Source organism: Pseudophryne corroboree, chromosome 12 (genome assembly GCF_028390025.1).
Source record: "Pseudophryne corroboree isolate aPseCor3 chromosome 12, aPseCor3.hap2, whole genome shotgun sequence".
Lineage (NCBI taxonomy): Eukaryota > Metazoa > Chordata > Amphibia > Anura > Myobatrachidae > Pseudophryne > Pseudophryne corroboree.
Window position 1 is genome coordinate 63163656 of NC_086455.1, and position 22589 is coordinate 63186244.

General features: G+C 48.6%; 1 long non-coding RNA gene across 6 annotated transcripts in view; it reads right to left on the reverse strand.

The window, feature by feature from the left end:
• The window catches only part of LOC134980662 (uncharacterized), an 88819-nt gene that overhangs the window by 36129 nt on the left and 30101 nt on the right, over positions 1 to 22589 (reverse strand). For 4 of the 6 annotated variants that reach the window (XR_010190449.1, XR_010190448.1, XR_010190452.1 and 1 more), the window contains 7 exons: positions 11322 to 11379; positions 10712 to 10770; positions 8965 to 9022; positions 8355 to 8413; positions 6246 to 6303; positions 5634 to 5692; positions 3740 to 3797 (listed from right to left, as the gene is read on the reverse strand). This is a non-coding gene — a long non-coding RNA (uncharacterized LOC134980662). The remainder of the gene's footprint in view (positions 1 to 3739; positions 3798 to 5633; positions 5693 to 6245; positions 6304 to 8354; positions 8414 to 8964; positions 9023 to 10711; positions 10771 to 11321; positions 11380 to 22589) is intronic. The other 2 variants (XR_010190451.1, XR_010190450.1) reach the window with 2 other exon arrangements.

Here is a 22589-nt window from a genome sequence, read left to right on the forward strand (position 1 = left end):
TCCCGGGTGGAGGTCGTGCCTGCTGAGGAAGTCTGCTTCCCAGTTGTCCACTCCCGGAATGAACACCGCTGACAGTGTTATCACATGATTTTTCGCCCAGCGAAGAATCCTTGCTGCCATTGCCCTCCTGCTTCTTGTGCCGCCCTGTCTGTTTACGTGGGCGACTGCCGTGATGTTGTCCGACTGGATCAGCACCGGTTGACTTTGAAGCAGAGGTCTTCCTAGGCTCAGAGCATTGTAAATTGCCCTTAGCTCCAGTATATTTATGTGGAGAGAAGTCTCCAGACTTGACCACACTCCTTGGAAATTTCTTCCCTGTGTGACTGCTCCCCAGCCTCTCAGGCTGGCATCCGTGGTCACCAGGACCAAGTCCTGAATGCCGAATCTGCTGCCCTCTAGTAGATGAGCACTCTGCAGCCACCACAGAAGAGACACCCTTGTCCTTGGAGACAGGATTATCCGCTGATGCATCTGAAGATGCGATCCGGACCATTCGTCCAGCAGATCCCACTGAAAAATTCTTGCGTGAAATCTGCCGAATGGAATCGCTTCGTAAGAAGCCACCATTTTTCCCAGGACTCTTGTGCATTGATGCACTGACACTTGGCCTGGTTCTAGGAGGTTCCTAACTAGCTCGGATAACTCCCTGGCTTTCTCCTCCGGGAGAAACACCTTTTTCTGGACTGTGTCCAGAATCATCCCTAGGAACAGCAGACGTGTCGTCGGAATCAGCTGCGATTTTGGAATATTTAGAATCTACCCGTGCTGTCGTAGAACTACTTGAGATAGTGCTACTCCGACCTCCAACTGTTCTCTGGACCTTGCCCTTATCAGGAGATCGTCCAAGTAAGGGATAATTAAGACGCCTTTTCTTTGAAGAAGAATCATCATTTCGGCCATTACCTTGGTAAAGACCCGGGGTGCCGTGGACAATCCAAACGGCAGCGTCTGAAACTGATAGTGACAGTTCTGTACCACGAACCTGAGGTACCCTTGGTGAGAAGGGCAAATTGGGACATGGAGGTAAGCATCCTTGATGTCCAGGGACACCATATAGTCCCCTTCTTCCTGGTTCGCTATCACTGCTCTGAGTGACTCCATCTTGATTTGAACCTTTGTATGTAAGTGTTCAAAGATTTCAGATTTAGAATAGGTCTCACCGAGCCGTCTGGCTTCAGTACCACAAATAGTGTGGAATAATACCCCTTTCCTTGTTGTAGGAGGGGTACTTTGATTATCACCTGCTGGGAATACAGCTTGTGAATTGTTTCCAATACTGCCTCCCTGTCGGAGGGAGACGTTGGTAAAGCAGACTTCAGGAACCTGCGAGGGGGAGACGTCTCGAACTTCCAATCTGTACCCCTGGGATACTACTTGTAGGATCCAGGGGTCCACTTGCGAGTGAGCCCACTGCGCGCTGAAACTCTTGAGACGACCCCCCACTGCACCTGAGTCCGCTTGTACGGCCCCAGCGTCATGCTGAGGACTTGGCAGAAGCGGTGGAGGGCTTCTGTTCCTGGGAAGGAGCTGCCTGCTGCAGTCTTCTTCCCTTTCCTCTACCCCTGGGCAGATATGACTGGCCTTTTGCCCGCTTGCCCTTATGGGGACGAAAGGACTGAGGCTGAAAAGACGGTGTCTTTTTCTGCTGAGATGTGACTTGGGGTAAAAAAGGTGGATTTTCCAGCTGTTGCCGTGGCCACCAGGTCCGATGGACCGACCCCAAATAACTCCTCCCCTTTATACGGCAATACTTCCATGTGCCGTTTGGAATCTGCATCACCTGACCACTGTCGTGTCCATAAACATCTTCTGGCAGACATGGACATCGCACTTACTCTTGATGCCAGAGTGCAAATATCCCTCTGTGCATCTCGCATATATAGAAATGCATCTTTTAAATGCTCTATAGTCAATAAAATACTGTCCCTGTCAAGGGTATCAATATTTTCAGTCAGGGAATCCGACCAAGCCACCCCAGCGCTGCACATCCAGGCTGAGGCGATCGCTGGTCGCAGTATAACACCAGTATGTGTGTATATACTTTTTAGGATATTTTCCAGCCTCCTATCAGCTGGCTCCTTGAGGGCGGCCGTATCTGGAGACGGTAACGCCACTTGTTTTGATAAGCGACTTGTTTTGATAAGCGTGTGAGCGCCTTATCCACCCTAGGGGGTGTTTTCCAACGCGCCCTAACTTCTGGCGGGAAAGGGTATAACGCCAATAATTTTCTATCGGGGGAAACCCACGCATCATCACACACTTCATTTAATTTATCTGATTCAGGAAAAACTACAGGTAGTTTTTTCACACCCCACATAATACCCTTTTTTGTGGTACTTGTAGTATCAGAAATATGTAACACCTCCTTCATTGCCCTTAACATGTAACGTGTGGCCCTAATGGAAAATACGTTTGTTTCTTCACCGTCGACACTGGAGTCAGTGTCCGTGTCGACCGACTGAGGTAATGGGCGTTTTAAAGCCCCTGACGGTGTTTGAGACGCCTGGACAGGTACTAATTGGTTTGCCGGCCGTCTCATGTCGTCAACCGACCTTGCAGCGTGTTGACATTATCACGTAATTCCCTAAATAAGCCATCCATTCCGGTGTCGACTCCCTAGAGAGTGACATCACCATTACAGGCAATTGCTTCGCCTCCTCACCAACATCGTCCTCATACATGTCGACACACACGTACCGACACACAGCACACACACAGGGAATGCTCTGATAGAGGACAGGACCCCACTAGCCCTTTGGGGAGACAGAGGGAGAGTTTGCCAGCACACACCAAAACGCTATAATTATACAGGGACAACCTTATATAAGTGTTTTCCCTTATAGCATCTTAATATATTATAATATCGCCACACAAAATGCCCCCCCCTCTCTGTTTTAACCCTGTTTCTGTAGTGCAGTGCAGGGGAGAGCCTGGGAGCCTTCCTAGCAGCGGAGCTGTGTAGGAAAATGGCGCTGTGTGCTGAGGAGAATAGGCCCCGCCCCCTTTTCGGCGGGCTTCTTCTCCCGTTTTTCTGACAACCTGGCAGGGGTTAAATACATCCATATAGCCCCAGAGGCTATATGTGATGTATTTTTAGCCAGCATAGGTACTTTCATTGCTGCCCAGGGCGCCCCCCCCAGCGCCCTGCACCCTCAGTGACCGTTGGTGTGAAGTGTGCTGAGAGCAATGGCGCACAGCTGCCGTGCTGTGCGCTACCTTAAGAAGACTGGGAAGTCTTCAGCCGCCGATTTCTGGACCTCTTCTCTCTTCAGCATCTGCAAGGGGGTCGGCAGCGCGGCTCCGGTGACCCATCCAGGCTGTACCTGTGATCGTCCCTCTGGAGCTAGTGTCCAGTAGCCTAAGAAGCCAATCCATCCTGCACGCAGGTGAGTTCACTTCTTCTCCCCTAAGTCCCTCGTTGCAGTGAGCCTGTTGCCAGCAGGACTCACTGAAAATAAAAAACCTAACAAAACTTTTACTCTAAGCAGCTCTTTAGGAGAGCCACCTAGATTGCACCCTTCTCGGCCGGGCACAAAAACCTAACTGAGGCTTGGAGGAGGGTCATAGGGGGAGGAGCCAGTGCACACCACCTGATCCTAAAGCTTTTACTTTTGTGCCCTATCTCCTGCGGAGCCGCTATTCCCCATGGTCCTTACGGAGTCCCCAGCATCCACTTAGGACGTCAGAGAAAAGGCAATTCACATTATACAATGAGCAGTAAATGGTAAGTTACACATACCTTTGTATCAGCCGCCTTGGTCATCACCAACTTCTCACTGCATGACAGACGCTTCCCACTGCCATGAAAACAAACACGAGTTTAGAGATGACATCGGAAGGGCACTACTGAATTGTTGGAGCGCTGACTCCATTACAACATGCCCCCACCCATCATTTGTATGCAACTGGATGGTACAGTTGTGCGCACACACGAAAGGCAGTGCCAGTCTGTGCATGCATAAAGGAGGACTACTGTATATATCCCCTCCCTGGCAGCATCACTGAGGTCTCCTGTCCGTATATCTCCCCTCCCTGGCAGCATCTCTGGGGTCTTTTGTCTGTATATATCCCCTCCCTGGCATCATCACTGGGGTCTCCTGTCTGTATATATCTCCTTCCTGGCAGCATCACTGGGGTCTCCTGTCTGTATATATCTCCACCATGGCAGCATCACTGGGGTCTCCTGTCTGTATATATCTCCTTCCTGGCAGCATCACTGGGGTCTCCTGTCTGTATATATCTCCACCATGGCAGCATCACTGGGGTCTCCTGTCTGTATATATCCCCACCATGGCAGCATCACTGGGGTCTCCTGTCTGTATATATCCCCACCATGGCAGCATCACTGGGGTCTCCTGTCAGTATATATCCCCTCCCTGGCAGCATCTCTGGGATCTCATGTCAGTATATATCCCCATCCTGGCAGAAACTCTGGGGTCTCCTGTCTGTATATATCCCCTCCCTGGCAGCATCACTGGGGTCTCCTTTCTGTATATAGCCCACCCTGGCAGCATCACTGGGGTCTCCTGTCTGTATATAGCCCCTCCCTGGCAGCATCACTGGGGTCTCCTGTCTGTATATAGCCCACCCTGGCAGCATCACTGGGGTCTCCTGTCTGTATATATCCCGTCCCCGGCAGCATCACTAGGGTCTCCTGTCTGTATATATCCCCTCCCTGGCAGCATCACTGGGTTCTCCTGTCTGTATATATCCCCTCCCTGGCAGCATCACTGGGATCTCCTGTCTGTATATGTGCCCACCCTGGCAGCACCTCTAGGGTCTCCTGTCTGTATATAGCCCCACCCTGGCAGCATTACGGAGGTCTCCTGTCCGTATACCCTTCACTGGGTGAAAGGGATACATACTCATCTCCTTTAATTTTACTCAAGGATGAGTTTTCTCTGGTACCCATCAGCAAAGGTATAGGACATAACAGGCTTTGCATAGGACAAACACAAGCTACTCCACATTTATTGCAAGTATCAACCACAGGCTTTGCTTACCCTCTAAGAACAGAGGAATAACAACCATTACTTGCAAGATTTTTTTTCCCTATACACAAGTTGTAAGACGGGAGAAATCAGCGTATTGTCCATGGGACAATGGCAAACAAGATTAGCGCCCATCTCTCGTTAATCTTCCTCCAGTTCTTACGCACCTGCAAATATAGTACAACAGGCACGCCTTTGTGGGAGGAGATATGAAATTACAGTCAGTTCTGCAGATGAACAGGGGGCTTCTAACAGCACAGTGCAGGCAGCCATCGTTCTGTCCTATAGAACATATCTGCAGCTTCTGAAATCATGAATACTGGAATGCTAGCTCTGTTATCCAGAAACACTAGTGAGACTATAGCATTATGCAGGGCTGATAACACTGCAACAGACGTGGTCAGAAAAGGCTATACTGCAGCTCAGCCAAGAAGGGGACCCTAGGCCTCTAGGAAGGGGGTCCCGATCGAGAACAGAATTAGACTGTAAATAAATATTTTAATAGAGCACTGTGCTGAATACAGGGATATATACAAACATGGTAGAATATTCCTTTCCCCAGTGAGTGAAGTTACGTTTTAGGTTATAATCGCCTTAAACAATAAAAACAAAGAGAAAAAGGACAATGTACAAAATAATTACCCGTTATGTAGCTCTCACCCTCTTCTATCATCAGACAGATTCATTTTCACCAGTGAGACCTGAATGTAACAGACCATAAAAATAAATCATATCATGTAGAGGTAAATTCCAGGAGTGGAAACAAAAAGGATACTGAAGAAAGCACAGTCCTGAGAGGCCATGGGACCCCTGACTCCTGCCCATTACACAGTGGGGCAAAATAATAATTCAGATAAAAAGCAATTCAGTCCAACATCCGCCAACACCAAATGTGTAACTAGTTTAATTCTATCTGGGCTCTGAAATGTATTACTGTGTATGGTCTCCTATCCTGCTCTGAGAGCTGATTGGATGATCTTTCCTACCAATCAGATTATAGGGAGACGCTATACTCTAGGGAGATCTACTCGGTCTTGGTAAAGCTGTGTAAGAGCAAAGCCACAGCGCACATCCCAGCTATGAGACACACACATGAGGACTCTGTTCTGGATTATTCTTCCTCCGGTTCTTACGTGCCAACCCACAGTAACGGCCAGCACGCCTTTGTGGGAGGATTTCCATTACACATGTAAATATAGTGAAATAAGGCAATTCACATTATACACTGAGCAGTAAATGGTAAGTTACACATACCTTTGTATCAGCCGCCTTGGTCATCACCAACTTCTCACTGCATGACAGACGCTTCCCACTGCCATGAAAACAAACACGAGTTTAGAGATGACATCGGAAGGGCACCACTGAATTGTTGGAGCGCTGACTCCATTACAACATGCCCGCACCCATTATTTGTATGCAACTGGATGGTACAATTGTGCGCACACACAAAAGGCAGTGCCAGTCTGTGCATGCATAAAGGAGGACTACTGTATATATCCCCTCCCTGGCAGCATCTCTGGGGTCTCCTGTCGGTATATATACCCTCCCTGGCATCATCACTGGGGTCTCCTGTCTGTATATCTCCCCTCCCTGGCAGCATCTCTGGGGTCTCCTGTCCGTATATCTCCCCTCCCTGGCAGCATCACTGGGGTCTCCTGTCTGTATATCTCCCCTACCTGACAGCATCTCTGGGGTCTTCTATCTGTATATATCCCCACCCTGGCAGCATCACTGGGGTCTCCTATCTGTATATATTCCCACCTTGGCAGCATCACTGGGGTCTCCTGTCTGCATATATCCCCTCCCTGGCAGCATCTCTGGGGTCTCCGGTCTGTATATCTCCCCTCTCTGGCAGCATCTCTGGGGTCTCCTGTCTGCATATATCCCCTCCCTGGCAGCATCACTGGGGTCTCCTGTCATCACTGGGGTCTCCTGTCTATATATATCCCCACTCTGGCAGCATCACTGGGGTCTCCTGTCTGTATATCTCCCCACTCTGGTAGCATCACTGGGGTCTCCTGTCTGTATATATCCCCACCCTGGCAGCACCTCTGGGGTCTCCTGTCAGTATATATCCTCACCCTGGAAGCACCTCTGGGGTCTCCTGTCTGTATATATCCCCTCCCTGGCATCATTACTGGGGTCTCCTATCTGTATATATCCCCTCCCTGGCAGCATCACTGGGGTCTCCTGTCATCACTGGGGTCTCCTGTCTATATATATCCCCACTCTGGCAGCATCACTGGGGTCTCCTGTCTGTATATATCCCCACCACGGCAGCATCTCTGGGGTCTCCTGTCTGTATATCTCCCCACTCTGGCAGCATCACTGGGGTCTCCTGTCTGTATATATCCCCACCCTGGCAGCACCACTGGGGTCTCCTGTCTGTATATATCCTCACTCTGGAAGCACCTCTGGGGTCTCCTGTCAGTATATATTCTCACCCTGGAAGCACCTCTGGGGTCTCCTGTCTGTATATAGCCCCACCCTGGCAGCATTACTGGGGTCTCCTGTCCGTATACCCCTCGCTGGGGGAAATGGATACATCTGAATGGATGATTGGGACATAATCAGAAAAACGACATACTCACTCTACTCATCTCCTTTAATTTCACTCAAGGATGAGTTTTCTCTGGTACCCATCAGCAAAGGTATAGGACATAACAGGCTTTGCATAGGACACACACAAGCTACTCCACATTTATTGCAAGTATCAACCACAGGCTTTGCTTACCCTCTAAGAACAGAGGAATAACAACCATTACTTGCAAGATTTTTTTTCCCTATACACAAGTTGTAAGATGGGAGAAATCAGCGTATTGTCCATGGGACAATGGCAAACAAGATTAGCGCCCATCTCTTGTTAATCTTCCTCCAGTTCTTACGCACCTGCAAACATAGTACAACAGGCACGCCTTCGTGGGAGGAGATATGAAATTACAGTCAGTTCTGCAGATGAACAGGGGGCTTCTAACAGCACAGTGCAGGCAGCCATCGTTCTGTCCTATAGAACATATCTGCAGCTTCTGAAATCATGAATACTGGAATGCTAGCTCTGTTATCCAGAAACACTAGTGAGACTATAGCATTATGCAGGGCTGATAACACTGCAACAGACGTGGTCAGAAAAGGCTATACTGCAGCTCAGCCAAGAAGGGGACCCTAGGCCTCTAGGAAGGAGTCCCGGGGCGAGAACAGAATTAGACTGTAAATAAATATTTTACTAGAGCACTGTGCTGAATACAGGGATATATACAAACATGGTAGAATATTCCTTTCCCCAGTGAGTGAAGTTACGTTTTAGGTTATAATCGCCTTAAACAATAAAACAAAGAGAAAAAGGACAATGTGCAAAATAATTACCCGTTATGTAGCTCTCCCCCTCTTCTATCATCAGACAGAATCATTTTCACCAGTGAGACCTGAATGTAACAGACCATAAAAATAAATCATATCATGTAGAGATTAATTCCAGGAGTGGAAACAAAAAGGATACTGAAGAAAGCAGAGTCCTGAGAGGCCATGGGACCCCTGACTCCTGTCCATTACACAGTGGGGCATAATAATAATTCAGATAAAACGCAATTCAGTCCAACATCCGCCAACACCAAATGTGTAACTAGTTTAATTCTATCTGGGCTCTGAAATGTATTACTGTGTATGGTCTCCTACCCTGCTCTGAGAGCTGATTGGATGATCTTTCCTACCAATCAGATTATAGGGAGACGCTATACACTACGGAGATCTACTCGGACTTGGTAAAGCTGTGTAAGAGCAAAGCCACAGCGCACATCCCAGCTATGAGACACACACGAGGACTCTGTTCTGGCTTATTCTTCCTCCGGTTCTTACGTGCCAGCCCACAGTAACGGCCAGCACGCCTTTGTGGGAGGATTTCCATTACACATGTAAATATAGGGAAATAAGGCAATTCACATTATACAATGAGCAGTAAATGGTAAGTTACACATACCTTTGTATCAGCCGCCTTGGTCATCACCAACTTCTCACTGCATGACAGACTTTTCCCACTGCCATGAAAACAAACACGAGTTTAGAGATGACATCGGAAGGGCACCACTGAATTGTTGGAGCACTGACTCCATTACAACATGCCCCCACCCATCATTTGTATGCAACTGGATGGTACAATTGTGCGCACACACAAAAGGCAGTGCCAGTCTGCGTATGCATAAAGGAGGACTACTGTATATATCCCCTCCCTGGCAGCATCACTGGGGTCTCCTATCTGTATATATTCCAACCTTGGCAGCACCTCTGGGGTCCCCTGTCAATATATATCCCCTCCCTGGCAGCATCTCTGGGGTCTCCTGTCTGTATATATCCCCTCCCTGGCAGCATCACTGGGGTCTCCTGTCATCACTGGGGTCTCCTGTCTATATATCCCCACTCTGGCAGCATCACTGGGGTCTCCTGTCTGTATATATCCCCACCACGGCAGCATCTCTGGGGTCTCCTGTCTGTATATCTCCCCACTCTGGCAGCATCACTGGGGTCTCCAGTCTGTATATATCCCCTCCCTGGCATCATTACTGGGGTCTCCTATCTGTATATATCCCCTCCCTGGCAGCACCTCTGGGGTCTCCTGTCTGTATATATCCCCACCACGGCAGCATCTCTGGGGTCTCCAGTCTGTATATATCCCCACCACGGCAGCATCACTGGGGTCTCCAGTCTGTATATATCCCCACCCTGGCAGCACCTCTGGGGTCTCCTGTCAGTATATATCCTCACCCTGGAAGCACCTCTGGGGTCTCCTGTCAGTATATATCCTCACCCTGGAAGCACCTCTGAGGTCTCCTGTCTGTATATAGCCCCACCCTGGCAGCATTACTGGGGTCTCCTGTCCGTATATACCCCTCGCTGGGGGAAATGGATACATCTTAATGGATGATTGGGACATAATCGGAAAAACTACATACTCACTCTACTCATCTCCTTTAATTTCACTCAAGGATGAGTTTTCTCTGGTACCCATCAGCAAAGGTATAGGACATAACAGGCTTTGCATAGGACAAACACAAGCTACTCCACATTTATTGCAAGTATCAACCACAGGCTTTGCTTACCCTCTAAGAACAGAGGAATAACAACCATTACTTGTAAGATTATTTTCCCTATACACAAGTTGTAAGATTGGAGAAATCAGCGTATTGTCCATGGGACAATGGCAAACAAGATTAGCGCCCATCTCTTGTTAATCTTCCTCCAGTTCTTACGCACCTGCAAACATAGTACAACAGGCACGCCTTTGTGGGAGGGGATATGAAATTACAGTCAGTTCTGCAGATGAACAGGGGGCTTCTAACAGCACAGTGCAGGCAGCCATCGTTCTGTCCTATAGAACACATCTGCAGCTTCTGAAATCATGAATACTGGAATGCTAGCTCTGTTATCCAGAAACACTAGTGAGACTGTAGCATTATGCAGGGCTGATAACACTGCAACAGACGTGGTCAGAAAAGGCTATACTGCAGCTCAGCCAAGAAGGGGACCCTAGGCCTCTAGGAAGGGAGTCCTGGGGCGAGAGCAGAAGTAGCCTGTAAATAAATATTTTAATAGAGCACTGTGCGGAATACAGGGATATATACAAACATGGTAGAATATTCCTTTCCCCAGTGAGTGAAGTTACGTTTTAGGTTATAATCGCCTTAAACAATAAAAACAAAGAGAAAAAGGACAATGTGCAAAATAATTACCTGTTATGTAGCTCTCACCCTCTTCTATCATCAGACAGATTCATTTTCACCAGTGAGACCTGAATGTAACAGACCATAAAAATAAATCATATCATGTAGAGATTAATTCCAGGAGTGGAAACAAAAAGGATACTGAAGAAAGCACATTCCTGAGAGGCCATGGGTCCCCTGACTTCTGTCCATTACACAGTGGGGCAAAATAATAATTCGGATAAAAAGCAATTCAGTCCAACATCCGCCAACAGCAAATGTGTAACTAGTTTAATTCTATCTGGGCTCTGAAATGTATTACTATGTATGGTCTCCTATCCTGCTCTGAGAGCTGATTGGATGATCTTTCCTACCAATCAGATTATAGGGAGACGCTATACTCTAGGGAGATCTACTCGGTCTTGGTAAAGCTGTGTAAGAGCAAAGCCACAGCGCACATCCCAGCTATGAGACACACACGAAGACTCTGTTCTGGCTTATTCTTCCTCCGGTTCTTACGTGCCAGCCCACAGTAACGGCCAGCACGCCTTTGTGGGAGGATTTCCATTACACATGTAAATATAGTGAAATAAGGCAAGTCACATTATACACTGAGCAGTAAATGGTAAATTACACATACCTTTGTATCAGCCGCCTTGGTCATCACCAACTTCTCACTGCATGACAGACGCTTCCCACTGCCATGAAAACAAACACGAGTTTAGAGAGGACATCGGAAGGGCACCACTGAATTGTTGGAGCGCTGACTCCGTTACAACATGCCCGCACCCATCATTTGTATGCAACTGGATGGTACAGTTGTGCACACACACAAAAGGCAGTGCCGGTCTGTGTATGCATAAAGGAGCACTACTGTATATATCTCCTCCCTGGCAGCATCACTGGGGTCTCCTGTCCGTATATCTCCCCTCCCTGGCAGCATCTCTGGGGTCTTTTGTCTGTATATATCCCCTCCCTGGCATCATCCCTGGGGTCTCCTATCTGTATATATTCCCACCTTGGCAGCACCTCTGGGGTCCCCTTTCAATATATATCCCCTCCCTGGCAGCATCTCTGGGGTCTCCTTTCTGTATATCTCCCCTCCCTGGCAGCATCACTGGGGTCTCCTGTCTGTATATATCCCCTCCCAGGAATCATTACTGGGGTCTCCTATCTGTATATATCCCCTCCCTGGCAGCATCACTGGGGTCTCCTGTCTATATATATCCCCACCCCGGCAGCATCTCTGGGGTCTCCTGTCTGTATATCTCCCCACTCTGGCAGCATCACTGGGGTCTCCTGTCTGTATATATCCCCACCCTGGCAGCACCTCTGGGGTCTCCTGTCAGTATATATCCTCACCCTGGAAGCATCTCTGGGGTCCCCTGTCTGTATATAGCCCCACCCTGGCAGCATTACTGGGGTCTCCTGTCCGTATACCCCTCGCTGGGGGAAATGGATACATCTGAATGGATGATTGGGGCATAATCGGAAAAACTACATACTCACTCTACTCATCTCCTTTAATTTCACTCAAGGATGAGTTCTCTCTGGTACCCATCAGCAAAGGTATAGGACATAACAGGTCTTGCATAGGACAAACACAAGCTACTCCACATTTATTGCAAGTATCAACCACAGGCTTTGCTTACCCTCTAAGAACAGAGGAATAACAACCATTACTTGCAAGATTATTTTCCCTATACACAAGTTGTAAGATGGGAGAAATCAGCGTACTGTCCATGGGACAATGGCAAATAAGATTAGCGCCCATCTCTTGTTAATCTTCCTCCAGTTCTTACACACCTGCAAACATAGTACAACAGGCACGCCTTTGTGGAAACGAAAAGGATACTAAAGAAAGCACAGCCTGAGAGGCCATGGGACCCCTGACTCCTGCCCATTACACAGTGGGGCAAAAGCAGGATTTTAAAACCTACCGGTAAATCCTTTTCTCCTAGTCCGTAGAGGATGCTGGGGTCCACTTCAGTAACATGGGATATAGACTGTTCCGCAGAAGCCATGGGCACTTTACGACTTTTCCAGAGTGTGAACTGGCTCCTCCCTCTATGCCCCTCCTCCAGACCTCAGTATAGGAACTGTGCCCAGGGAGACGGACAATCCGAGAAAGGATTTACTTTAAAGCTAGTGGTGAGATTCATACCAGCTCACACCTCAACCATGTCGCACAACATGGCATTCAACACAACACATGCCAACGAGCATGACCATTTCAGCAATGCCGAAATCAAATTTAACACAACACTTGTGTAAACTATAACAACTGCAGATAAAGTACGCAATGGGCTGGGTGCCCAGCATCCTCTACGGACTAGGAGAAAAGGATTTACCGGTAGGTATTAAAATCCTGTTTTCTCATACGTCCTAGAGGATGCTGGGGTCCACTTCAGTACGGAGTGCGAATGTTCCTGCATAACCGATTGACCAAACTTTAGGTCATCAGCGGCCAAGGTGTCAAACTTGTAAAACTTTGCCCCTGACCAAGTAGCAGCTCGGCAGAGCTGCAATGCAGAGACGCCCCGGGCAGCCACCCAAGAGGCGCCCACCCTTCTAGTAGAATGGGCATTCACCGAATTGGGTACCGGCAATCCTGCTGTGGAATGAGCGTGCTGAATCGTACATCTGATCCAGCGCGCAATCGTCTGCTTAGAAGCAGGGCACCCAATCTTGTTGGGAACATACAGGACAAACAGAGCCTCTGTTTTCCTTATCCGAGCTGTTCTCGTGACATAAATTCTAAAAGCTCTGACCACATCCAGAGACTTCGAAACAGCTGAAGTGTCAGTAGCTACTGGCACCACAATAGGTTGGTTCACATGGAAAGAAGAAACCACCTTTGGAAGAAATTGCTGACGAGTTCTTAGCTCAGCCCTATCTTCATGGAAGATCAAATAAGGGCTCTTGTGAGACAAGGCCCCTAACTCAGACACCCGTCTTGCGGATGCCAAGGCCAACAGCATGACCACTTTCCAAGTGAGAAACTTTAACTTGACCTCTTGGAGAGGTTCAAACAAGTCCGATTTAAGGAACTGCAACATCACATTAAGATCCCAAGGTGCCGTAGGAGGCACAAAAGGAGGTTGGATGTGCAGAACTCCCTTCACGAAACGTCTAAACTTCCGGAAGAGAAGCCAATTGTTTCTGAAAGAAAATGGACAAAGCCAAAATTTGGACCTTGATTGAACCCAATCTTAAGCCTACATCCACACCCACCTGAAGAAAATGGAGAAAACGTCCTAACTGAAATTCTTCCGTTGGAGTCTTCTTGGTTTCACACCAAGACACATATTTTCTCCAAATACGGTGGTAATGTCTAGATGTTACTCCTTTCCTGGCCTGAATAAGCATGGGAATGACTTCTTTGGGAAAACCCTTTCGGGCTAGGATCCGGCGCTCAACAGCCATGCCGTCAAACATAGCCGCGGTAAGTCTTGATACACGCACGGCCCTGCCGCAGCAGGTCCTCGCGAAGAGGAAGAGGCCGAGTATCTTCTATGAGTAACTCCTGAAGATCTGGATACCAAGCCCTCCTTGGCCAGTCTAGGACAATAAGGATCGCTCGAACCCCCGTTCTTCTTATGATCTTGAGAATCTTTGGTATTAGCGTAAGTGGAGGGAACACATACACCAACCGAAACACCCACTGGGTCACTAGAGCATCCACTGCTGTTGCTTGTGGGTCTCTCGACCTGGAACAATATCTCTGAAGCTTCTTGTTGAGACAAGATGCCATCATGTCTACTTGAGGAACACCCCAATTACCCGTCACCTCTGCGAAGACTTCTTGGTGGAGGCCCCATTCTCCTGGGTGGAGATAGTGTCTGCTGAGGAAGTCCGCTTCCCAGTTGTCCACTCCCGGAATGAAAATTGCCGACAGAGCTCTTGCATGTCTTTCTGCCCAGAGGAGTATCTTTGTCACCTCTGCCATTGCCGCACTGCTTTTCCTTCCGCCCTGACAGTTTATGTACGCGACTGCTGTTACATTGTCCGACTGAACCTGTATGGGTTGATCTTGAAGATGCACCGCTTGGAGAAGGCCGTTGTAAATGGCTCTCAACTCCAGAACATTTATGTGAAGACAGGTTTCTTGACTTGACCATCTTCCTTGGAAGCTTTCCCCTTTTGTGACTGCTCCCCAGCCTCGGAGACTTGCATCCGTGGTTACTAGGACCCAATCCTGAATCCCGATCCTGCGCCCTTCCAGGGGGTGAGAACTGTGAAGCCACCACAGGAGCGAAATTCTGGCTTTGGATGACAGGATTATCCTCTGATGCATGTGTAAATGGGATCCGGACCACTTGTCCAATAGGTCCCACTGGAATACTGTGGCATGGAATCGGCCGAACTGTAGGGCCTCGTAGGCCGCTACCCTCTTTCCCAACAAATGTATGCATTGATGAATCGACACCCTTGTTGGTTTTAGAATTTGTTTGACCAGTCTCTGGATTTCCAGACCTTTTCCACTGGAAGAAATACCCTCTGTACTTCTGTGTCCAGTATCATACCCAGAAACAATAATCTTGTCGTCGGTTCCAACTGTGACTTTGAAAAATGTATGATCCAACCGTGCTGTTGAAGTACTGTCAGGGAGAGTGCAATGCTCTGCACCAAAATTTCCTTGGACCTCGCCTTTATCAGGAGATCGTCCAAGTAAGGAATTATGTTGACTCCTTGCTTTCGAAGGAGGACCATCATCTCTGCCATCACCTTGGTAAATAAACTCGGTGCCGTGGACAGCCCGAACGGTAAAGTTTAAAATTGGTAATTGCAATCCTGCACTGCGAACCGCAGATAAGCTTTATGGGGAGGATAGATAGGAACATGTAAGTAGGCATCTTTTAGGTCTACTGACACCATGAAGTCCTTTTCCTCCAGACTGGAAATCACAGCCCTTAGAGATTCCATCTTGAATTTGAACCTTTGTAGGTAGAGATTCAGTGTTTTCAGGTTTAGAATCGGTCTGACCGAGCCATCCGGCTTCGGTACTACGAAAAGGCTCGAATAAAACCCTTCTTGCTGTGACAAGGGAACCAGGACAATCACTTGATCCTGACATAATCTTTGTATTGCTGCTGATACCACTTCCCTGTCTGGAACAGAAGCTGGTAAGACCGATTTGAAAAGTTGGCATGGGGGAACGTCTTGAAACTCCAACCTGTACCCCTGGGATACTATTTTTACGATCCATGGGTCCAGGCCAGATTGAACCCAAATCTGACTGAAGAGTTTCAGACGTGCCCCCACCTGAGCGGACTCCCGCGAGGGAGACCCAGCGTCATGCTGAAGATTTTGCAGAAGCAGAGGTGGACTTCTGCTCCTGTGAACCTGGAGACGCCATGGACTTTTTTCCCTTTCCCCTTCCTTTACCTGCAAAGAAAGGGGAACCTTTGCCCTTTTTGTATTTATTGGGCCGAAAGGACTGCATCTGAGAATGATGCATCTTTTTTGTCGGCGCTGGAGCATTAGGGAGAAAAGTCGACTTACCTGCGGTAGCCGCAGAAAGTAAAGCGTCCAGCCCATCTCCAAACAAAGCCTCGCCATTGTACGGGAGAGCCTCCATATTCCTTTTGGAATCCGCGCCTGCATTCCATTGGCGAATCCACAACGCCCTACGAGCTGAAATCGCCATGGTAGTGGCTCCTGATCCCAAGAGACCGATATCTTTCATGGCTTCTAGCATGTACGCAGCCACGTCCTTGATATGACCTAACGTTAGGAGTATCTCGTCTCTATCGTGTCGATGTCTGATGACAAGTTTTCTGACCACTTTTCTATAGCACTACTCACCCATGCACAGACAATTATAGGCCTGAGTAGTGTCCCATTGGTCACATAAATAGATTTAAACGTAGTCTCTAACTTGCGGTCTGCCGGCTCCTTTAGTGAAGCCGTCCCAGGCGCAGGGAGAATCACCTTTTTTGTTAACCTTGACAGAGCACTGTCTAAAATGGGGGGTGACTCCCACCTTTTCCTGTCCTCTGCAGGAAAGGGGTAAAGCTGCCTGAAACCTTTTGGGAATCTGGAATTTCTTCTCAGGTTTTGACCAGACTCCCTCAAAGAGTCCGTTCAGTTTATAAGATGGAGGGAAAGTTACATTAGGTTTCTTCTCTTTATTAAAGTAAGCCTTCTCCTGTGGTAAAGGAGGTGGCTCCGTAACCTCTAACACTTCCCTTATAGCAACAATCATGTATTGAATGTTTTTTTGCCAATTTTGGATCAATTCCCCTGGAATCACTGGTGTCGACACAGGAATCAGAGTCCGTGTCGGTATCAGTTTGTACTACTTGTGCAAATGACCTTTTTTGTGAACCAGAGGGGTCCCCTGTGGATGAAAAGGAGAACTATGAAAAATCACATCTTCCACGGATTTTCTCCAGTTTTCTGCATGAGACTCAGATTTATCCAATCTCTTACTTATATGATTCACACTATCACGTAATTCTTTCACCCATTCAGGCTCGTGGTGTGACGGCAGTGCCACCACATTACATCCTTGTGTCCCTAAAATGGCTTACCCAGGGCAAGAGCTCCCTGCCTCAGACATGTCACGCACGTGCACAATCACACCACAGACACTCCGGGGCTACTGGAGACAGACCCACAGTAAAATCTGTCAGAGGGGCACAGAAAGGAATTTGCCAGTCCACAACTCAGCGCCAAAATAAGAAATCCCTGTGTATCGTATTTTATACACAGAGACCTTTCAAGCGCTTATATATACCAATAATAGGATTTAGCACCGAAATAACACACTCCCCCCCCCCCCCCCCCTTTTTGTGCACCCTGATACTTGGTCAGATGTGGATAGGAGAATCAGCGTGTCTACCCCTGCTGTGTGCTGGGCGGAAATGGCGCAGAGAAGTGTGCTGGCTGCCTGAGGAAGAAGCTCTGCCCCCTGCAATGGCGTGTTTCCCCTCAGGCATTATAAACAATCTTTATACTGGCGGGGGTGTAGAACAGAGTATGCTACCTTTTGCCAGTGAGAGTAGGGTTCATGCTGCCCAGGGCGCCCCCCCACCCCTCCCCTCGCCCTGCTGGGCTCTGTGTACATGGATAGCTGCGCGGTACCTTAAGCCATCACGATGACCGGAGGTCCCTCTCTGCAGATCTCCGGTAACACTACTCACCAGTCTTCTGGCTCTGTTAGGGGGGTGACGGCGTGCTGTGGGAGTGAGCGCATAGCCGCAGCTAGTGTTCAGTACCCTTCAGGAGCTAATGGTGTCCTGTCAGCAGTAGCAGAGCCATGAAACTATATAGGAAGTTGGTTCCTACTTCTTCAACCTAAGTCCCACGAAGCAGGAAGGCTGTTACCAGCAGTCTCGCTGTAAAATAAAAAACCTACACAAAGTCTTTTAGTAGAACTCTGTAGAGCTCCACTAGAGTGCGACCAGTCTGCCTGAGCACATTTTCTAAACTGAGATCTGGAGGAGGGGCATAGAGGGATGAGCCAGTTCACACTCTGGAAAAGTCTTAAAGTGCCCACGGCTCCTGCGGTACAGTCTATACCCAATGGTACTGAAGTGGACCCCAGCATCCTCTAGGACGTATGAGAAATAAACAAAAAGGATACTGAAGAAAGCACAGTCCTGAGAGGCCATGGGACCCCTGTCTCCTGCCCATTACACAGTGGGGCAAAAAAATAATTCAGATAAAAAGCAATTCAATCCAACATCCGCCAACAGCAAATGTGTAACTAGTTTAATTCTATCTGGGCTCTGAAAATAAGATTTTAAACCTACCGGTAAATCTTTTCCCCCTAGTCCGTAGAGGATGCGGAGGACTCCGTAAGGACCATGGGGAATAGACGGGCTCCGCAGGAGACATAGGCACTAAAAAGAACTTTAGATATGAGTGTGCACTGGCTCCTCCCTCTATGCCCCTCCTCCAGACCTCAGTTAGAGAACAGAGGAGACGGACAGTACGAGGAAAGGATTATTGTTAATCTAAGGGCAAGATTCATACCAGACCACACCATATAACATGGATATACGAACCAGTCAGCCGTATGAAACAAAACAGCATCAGCCCAAGACTGATCAAAACTGTAAGATAACCCTTATGTAAGCAGAAACTATATACAAGTCTTGCAAAATGCAGTCCGCACTGGGACGGGTGCCCAGCATCCTCTACGGACTAGGAGAAAAAGATTTACCGGTATGTTTAAAATCTTATTTTCTCTTACGTCCTAGAGGATGCTGGGGACTCTGTAAGGACCATGGGGATTATACCAAAACTCCAAAACGGGCGGGAGAGTGCGGATGACTCTGCAGCACCGATTGAGCAAACATGAGGTCCTCATCAGCCAGGGTATCAAACTTGTAGAACTTTGCAAAGGTGTTTGAACCTGACCAAGTCGCTGCTCGGCAAAGCTGTAATGCCGAGACACCTCGGGCAGCCGCCCAAGAAGAGCCCACCTTCCTAGTGGAATGGGCCTTTACCGAATTTGGTACCGGCAATCCAGCCGTAGAATGAGCCTGCTGAATCATGTTACAGATCCAGCGAGCAATAGTCTGCTTAGAAGGAGGCGCGCCAACCTTGTTTGTTGCATACAGGACAAACAGAGCCTCTGTTTTCCTCACCGAGCCGTTCTGGCTACATAAATTTTCAATGCCCTGACCAAATCAAGGGACTCGGAATCCTCCAAGTCCCGCGTAGCCACAGGCACCACAATAGGTTGGTTCATATGAAAAGATGAAACCACCTTGGGCAAAAATTGAGGACGAGTCCGCAACTCTGCTCTATCCACATGGAAAATCAGATAGGGGCTTTTGTGAGATAAAGCCGCCAATTCCGACACTCGCCTTGCCGATGCCAAGGCCAACAACATGACCACTTTCCAAGTGAGATACTTTAATTCCACCGTTTTAAGAGGCTCAAACCAGTGAGACTTAAGGAACCGCAACACCACGTTAAGGTCCCAGGGCGCCACTGGAGGTAAAAAAGTAGGCTGGATATGCAGCACTCCCTTCACAAAAGTCTGTACTTCCGGAAGAGAAGCCAATTCCTTCTGAAAGAAAATGGATAGGGGCGAAATCTGAACCTTAATGGAGCCTAATTTTAGGCCCAAATTCACTCCAGTCTGTAGGAAGCGAAGGAAACGGCCCAGATGGAATTCTTCCGGAGGAGCATTCCTGGACTCACACCAAGAGACATACTTCCTCCAAATACGGTGATAATGTTTTGCTGTCACGTCCTTCCTAGCCTTTATCAGAGTAGGAATGACCTCTTCCGGAATGCCCTTTTCCGCTAGGATCCAGCGTTCAATCGCCATGCCGTCAAACGCAGCCGCGGTAAGTCTTGGAACAGACAGGGCCCCTGTTATAACAGGTCCTCTCTGAGAGGAAGAAGCCACGGATCTTCTGTGAGCATTTCTTGCAGATCCAGATACCAGGCCCTTCGAGGCCAATCTGGAACAATGAGAATTGTCTGTACTCCTCTTCGTCTTATGATTCTCAAGACCTTCGAGATGAGAGGAAGAGGAGGAAACCCATAGACTGACTGGAACACCCACGGTGTCACCAGGGCGTCCACTGCTACCGCCTGAGGGTCCCTTGACCTAGCGCAATACCTCGCTAGTTTTTTGTTGAGGCGTGACGTCATCATGTCTATCTGAGCAGTCCCCACTGACTTGCAATCTCTGCGAAGACTTCCTGATGAAGTCCCCACTCTCCTGGATGTAGATCGTGTCTGCTGAGGAAGTCTGCTTCCCAGTTGTCCACTCCCGGAATGAAGACTGCTGTCAGAGCGCTTACGTGATTTTCCGCCCAGCGAAGAATCCTTGTGGCGTCTGCCATTGCCACTCTGCTCTTTGTTCTGCCTTGGCGGTTTACATGAGCTACTGCGGTGATCTTGTCTGACTGAATCAGAACCGGTAGGTCGCGAAGCAAAGTCTCCGCTTGACGACGGCCGTTGTATATGGCCCTTAATTCCAGTACGTTGATGTGAAGACAAGCCTCCTGGCTTGACCAGAGACCCTGGAAGTTTCTTCCGTGTGTGACCGCTCCCCAACCTCGGAGGCTCGCGTCCGTGGTTATCAGAACCTAGTCCTGAATGCCGAACCTGCGACCCTCTAGAACAGGGGTTCTCAAACTCGGTCCCCGGGGGCACACACAGTGCATGTTTTGCAGGTAACCCAGCAGGTGCACAGGTGTATTAATTACTCACTGACACATTTTAAAAGGTCCACAGGTGGAGCTAATTATTTCACTTGCGATTCTGTGAGGAGACCTGCAAAACATGCACTGTGTGTGCCCCCGAGGACCGAGTTTGAGAACCTCTGCTCTAGAAGGTGAGCACTTTGCAGCCACCACAGGAGAGATACCCTGGTCCTGGGGGACAGGCTGATCATCTGATGAATCTGTAGATGTGACCCGGACCACTTGTCCAGAAGGTCCCACTGAAAAGTTCTTGCATGGAACCTGCCGAACGGAATGGCCTCGTGAGACGCCACCATCTTTCCCAGACCTCGAGTGCAGTGATGCACCGACACCCTTTCTGGCTTCAAGAGGTCCCTGACCAAACTCATGAGTTCTTGGGCCTTTTCCATCGGGAGATAAACCCTTTTCTGGTCTGTATCCAGAATCATGCCTAAGAAAGGCAAACGGGTCGTCGGAACCAACTGTGACTTCGGGATATTGAGAATCCAGCCGTGCTGCTGCAACACCCTCAGGGAAAGCGATACGCTGTTCCGTAACTGCTGTCTTGATCTCGCTTTTATTAGGAGATCATCCAAGTACGGGATAATTGTGACACCGTGCTTGCGCAGGAGCACCATCATTTCCGCCATTACCTTGGTGAAAATCCTCGGGGCCGTGGAAAGCCCAAACGGCAACGTCTGAAATTGGTAATGACAATCCTGTTCAGCAAATCTCAGGAACGCCTGATGAGGGGGATATATGAGGACATGAAGGTATGCATCCTTTATGTCCATGGACACCATATAATCCCCCCCTTCCAGGCTGGCTATGACCGCCCTGAGCGATTCCATCTTGAATTTGAACCTTTTTAAGTATAGGTTTAAGGATTTTAAATTTAAAATGGGTCTGACCGAACCGTCCGGTTTCGGAACCACAAACAGGGTTGAGTAATACCCCATCCCCTGCTGAAGCAGGGGAACCTTGACCACCACTTGTTGAAGACACAACTTTTGAATTGCATTTAAAACTATCTCCCTCTCTGGGGGAGAAGCCGGTAGGGCCGATTTGAAAAACCGGCGAGGAGGCACCTCTTCGAATTCCAGCTTGTAACCCTGGGAAACAATTTCTATTGCCCAGGGATCCACCTGTGAGTGAATCCAGACGTGGCTGAAAAGTCGAAGACGTGCCCCCACTGGGGCGGACTCCCTCAGCGGAGCCCCAGCGTCATGCGGTGGATTTTGTAGAGGCCGGGGAGGACTTCTGCTCCTGGGAACTAGCTGCGGCTGGCAGCTTTTTCCACCCTGCCCTTACCTCTGGCAAGAAAGGAAGATCCCCGCACTCTCTTGGGTTTATGCGACCGAAAGGACTGCATCTGATAATGTGGCGTTTTCTTAGGCTGTGAGGAGACATAAGGCAAAAAAGCTGATTTACCTGCCGTAGCTGTGGAAACTAGGTCCGTGAGACCTTCCCCAAACAATTCCTCACCCTTGTAAGGTAAAACCTCCATATGCCTCTTCGAGTCGGCATCACCCGCCCATTGTCGGGTCCATAGGGCTCGTCTAGCGGAAATCGCCATAGCGTTGGCTCTGGTACCCAGTAGGCCAACGTCTCTCTGAGCATCTTTCATATATAGGACAGCATCTTTAATATGACCCAGGTTCAATAAAATGGTTTCCTTATCCAGCGTATCTATATCAGCAGATAAGGTATCTGTCCACGCTGCTACCGCGCTACAAACTCAATCCGACGCT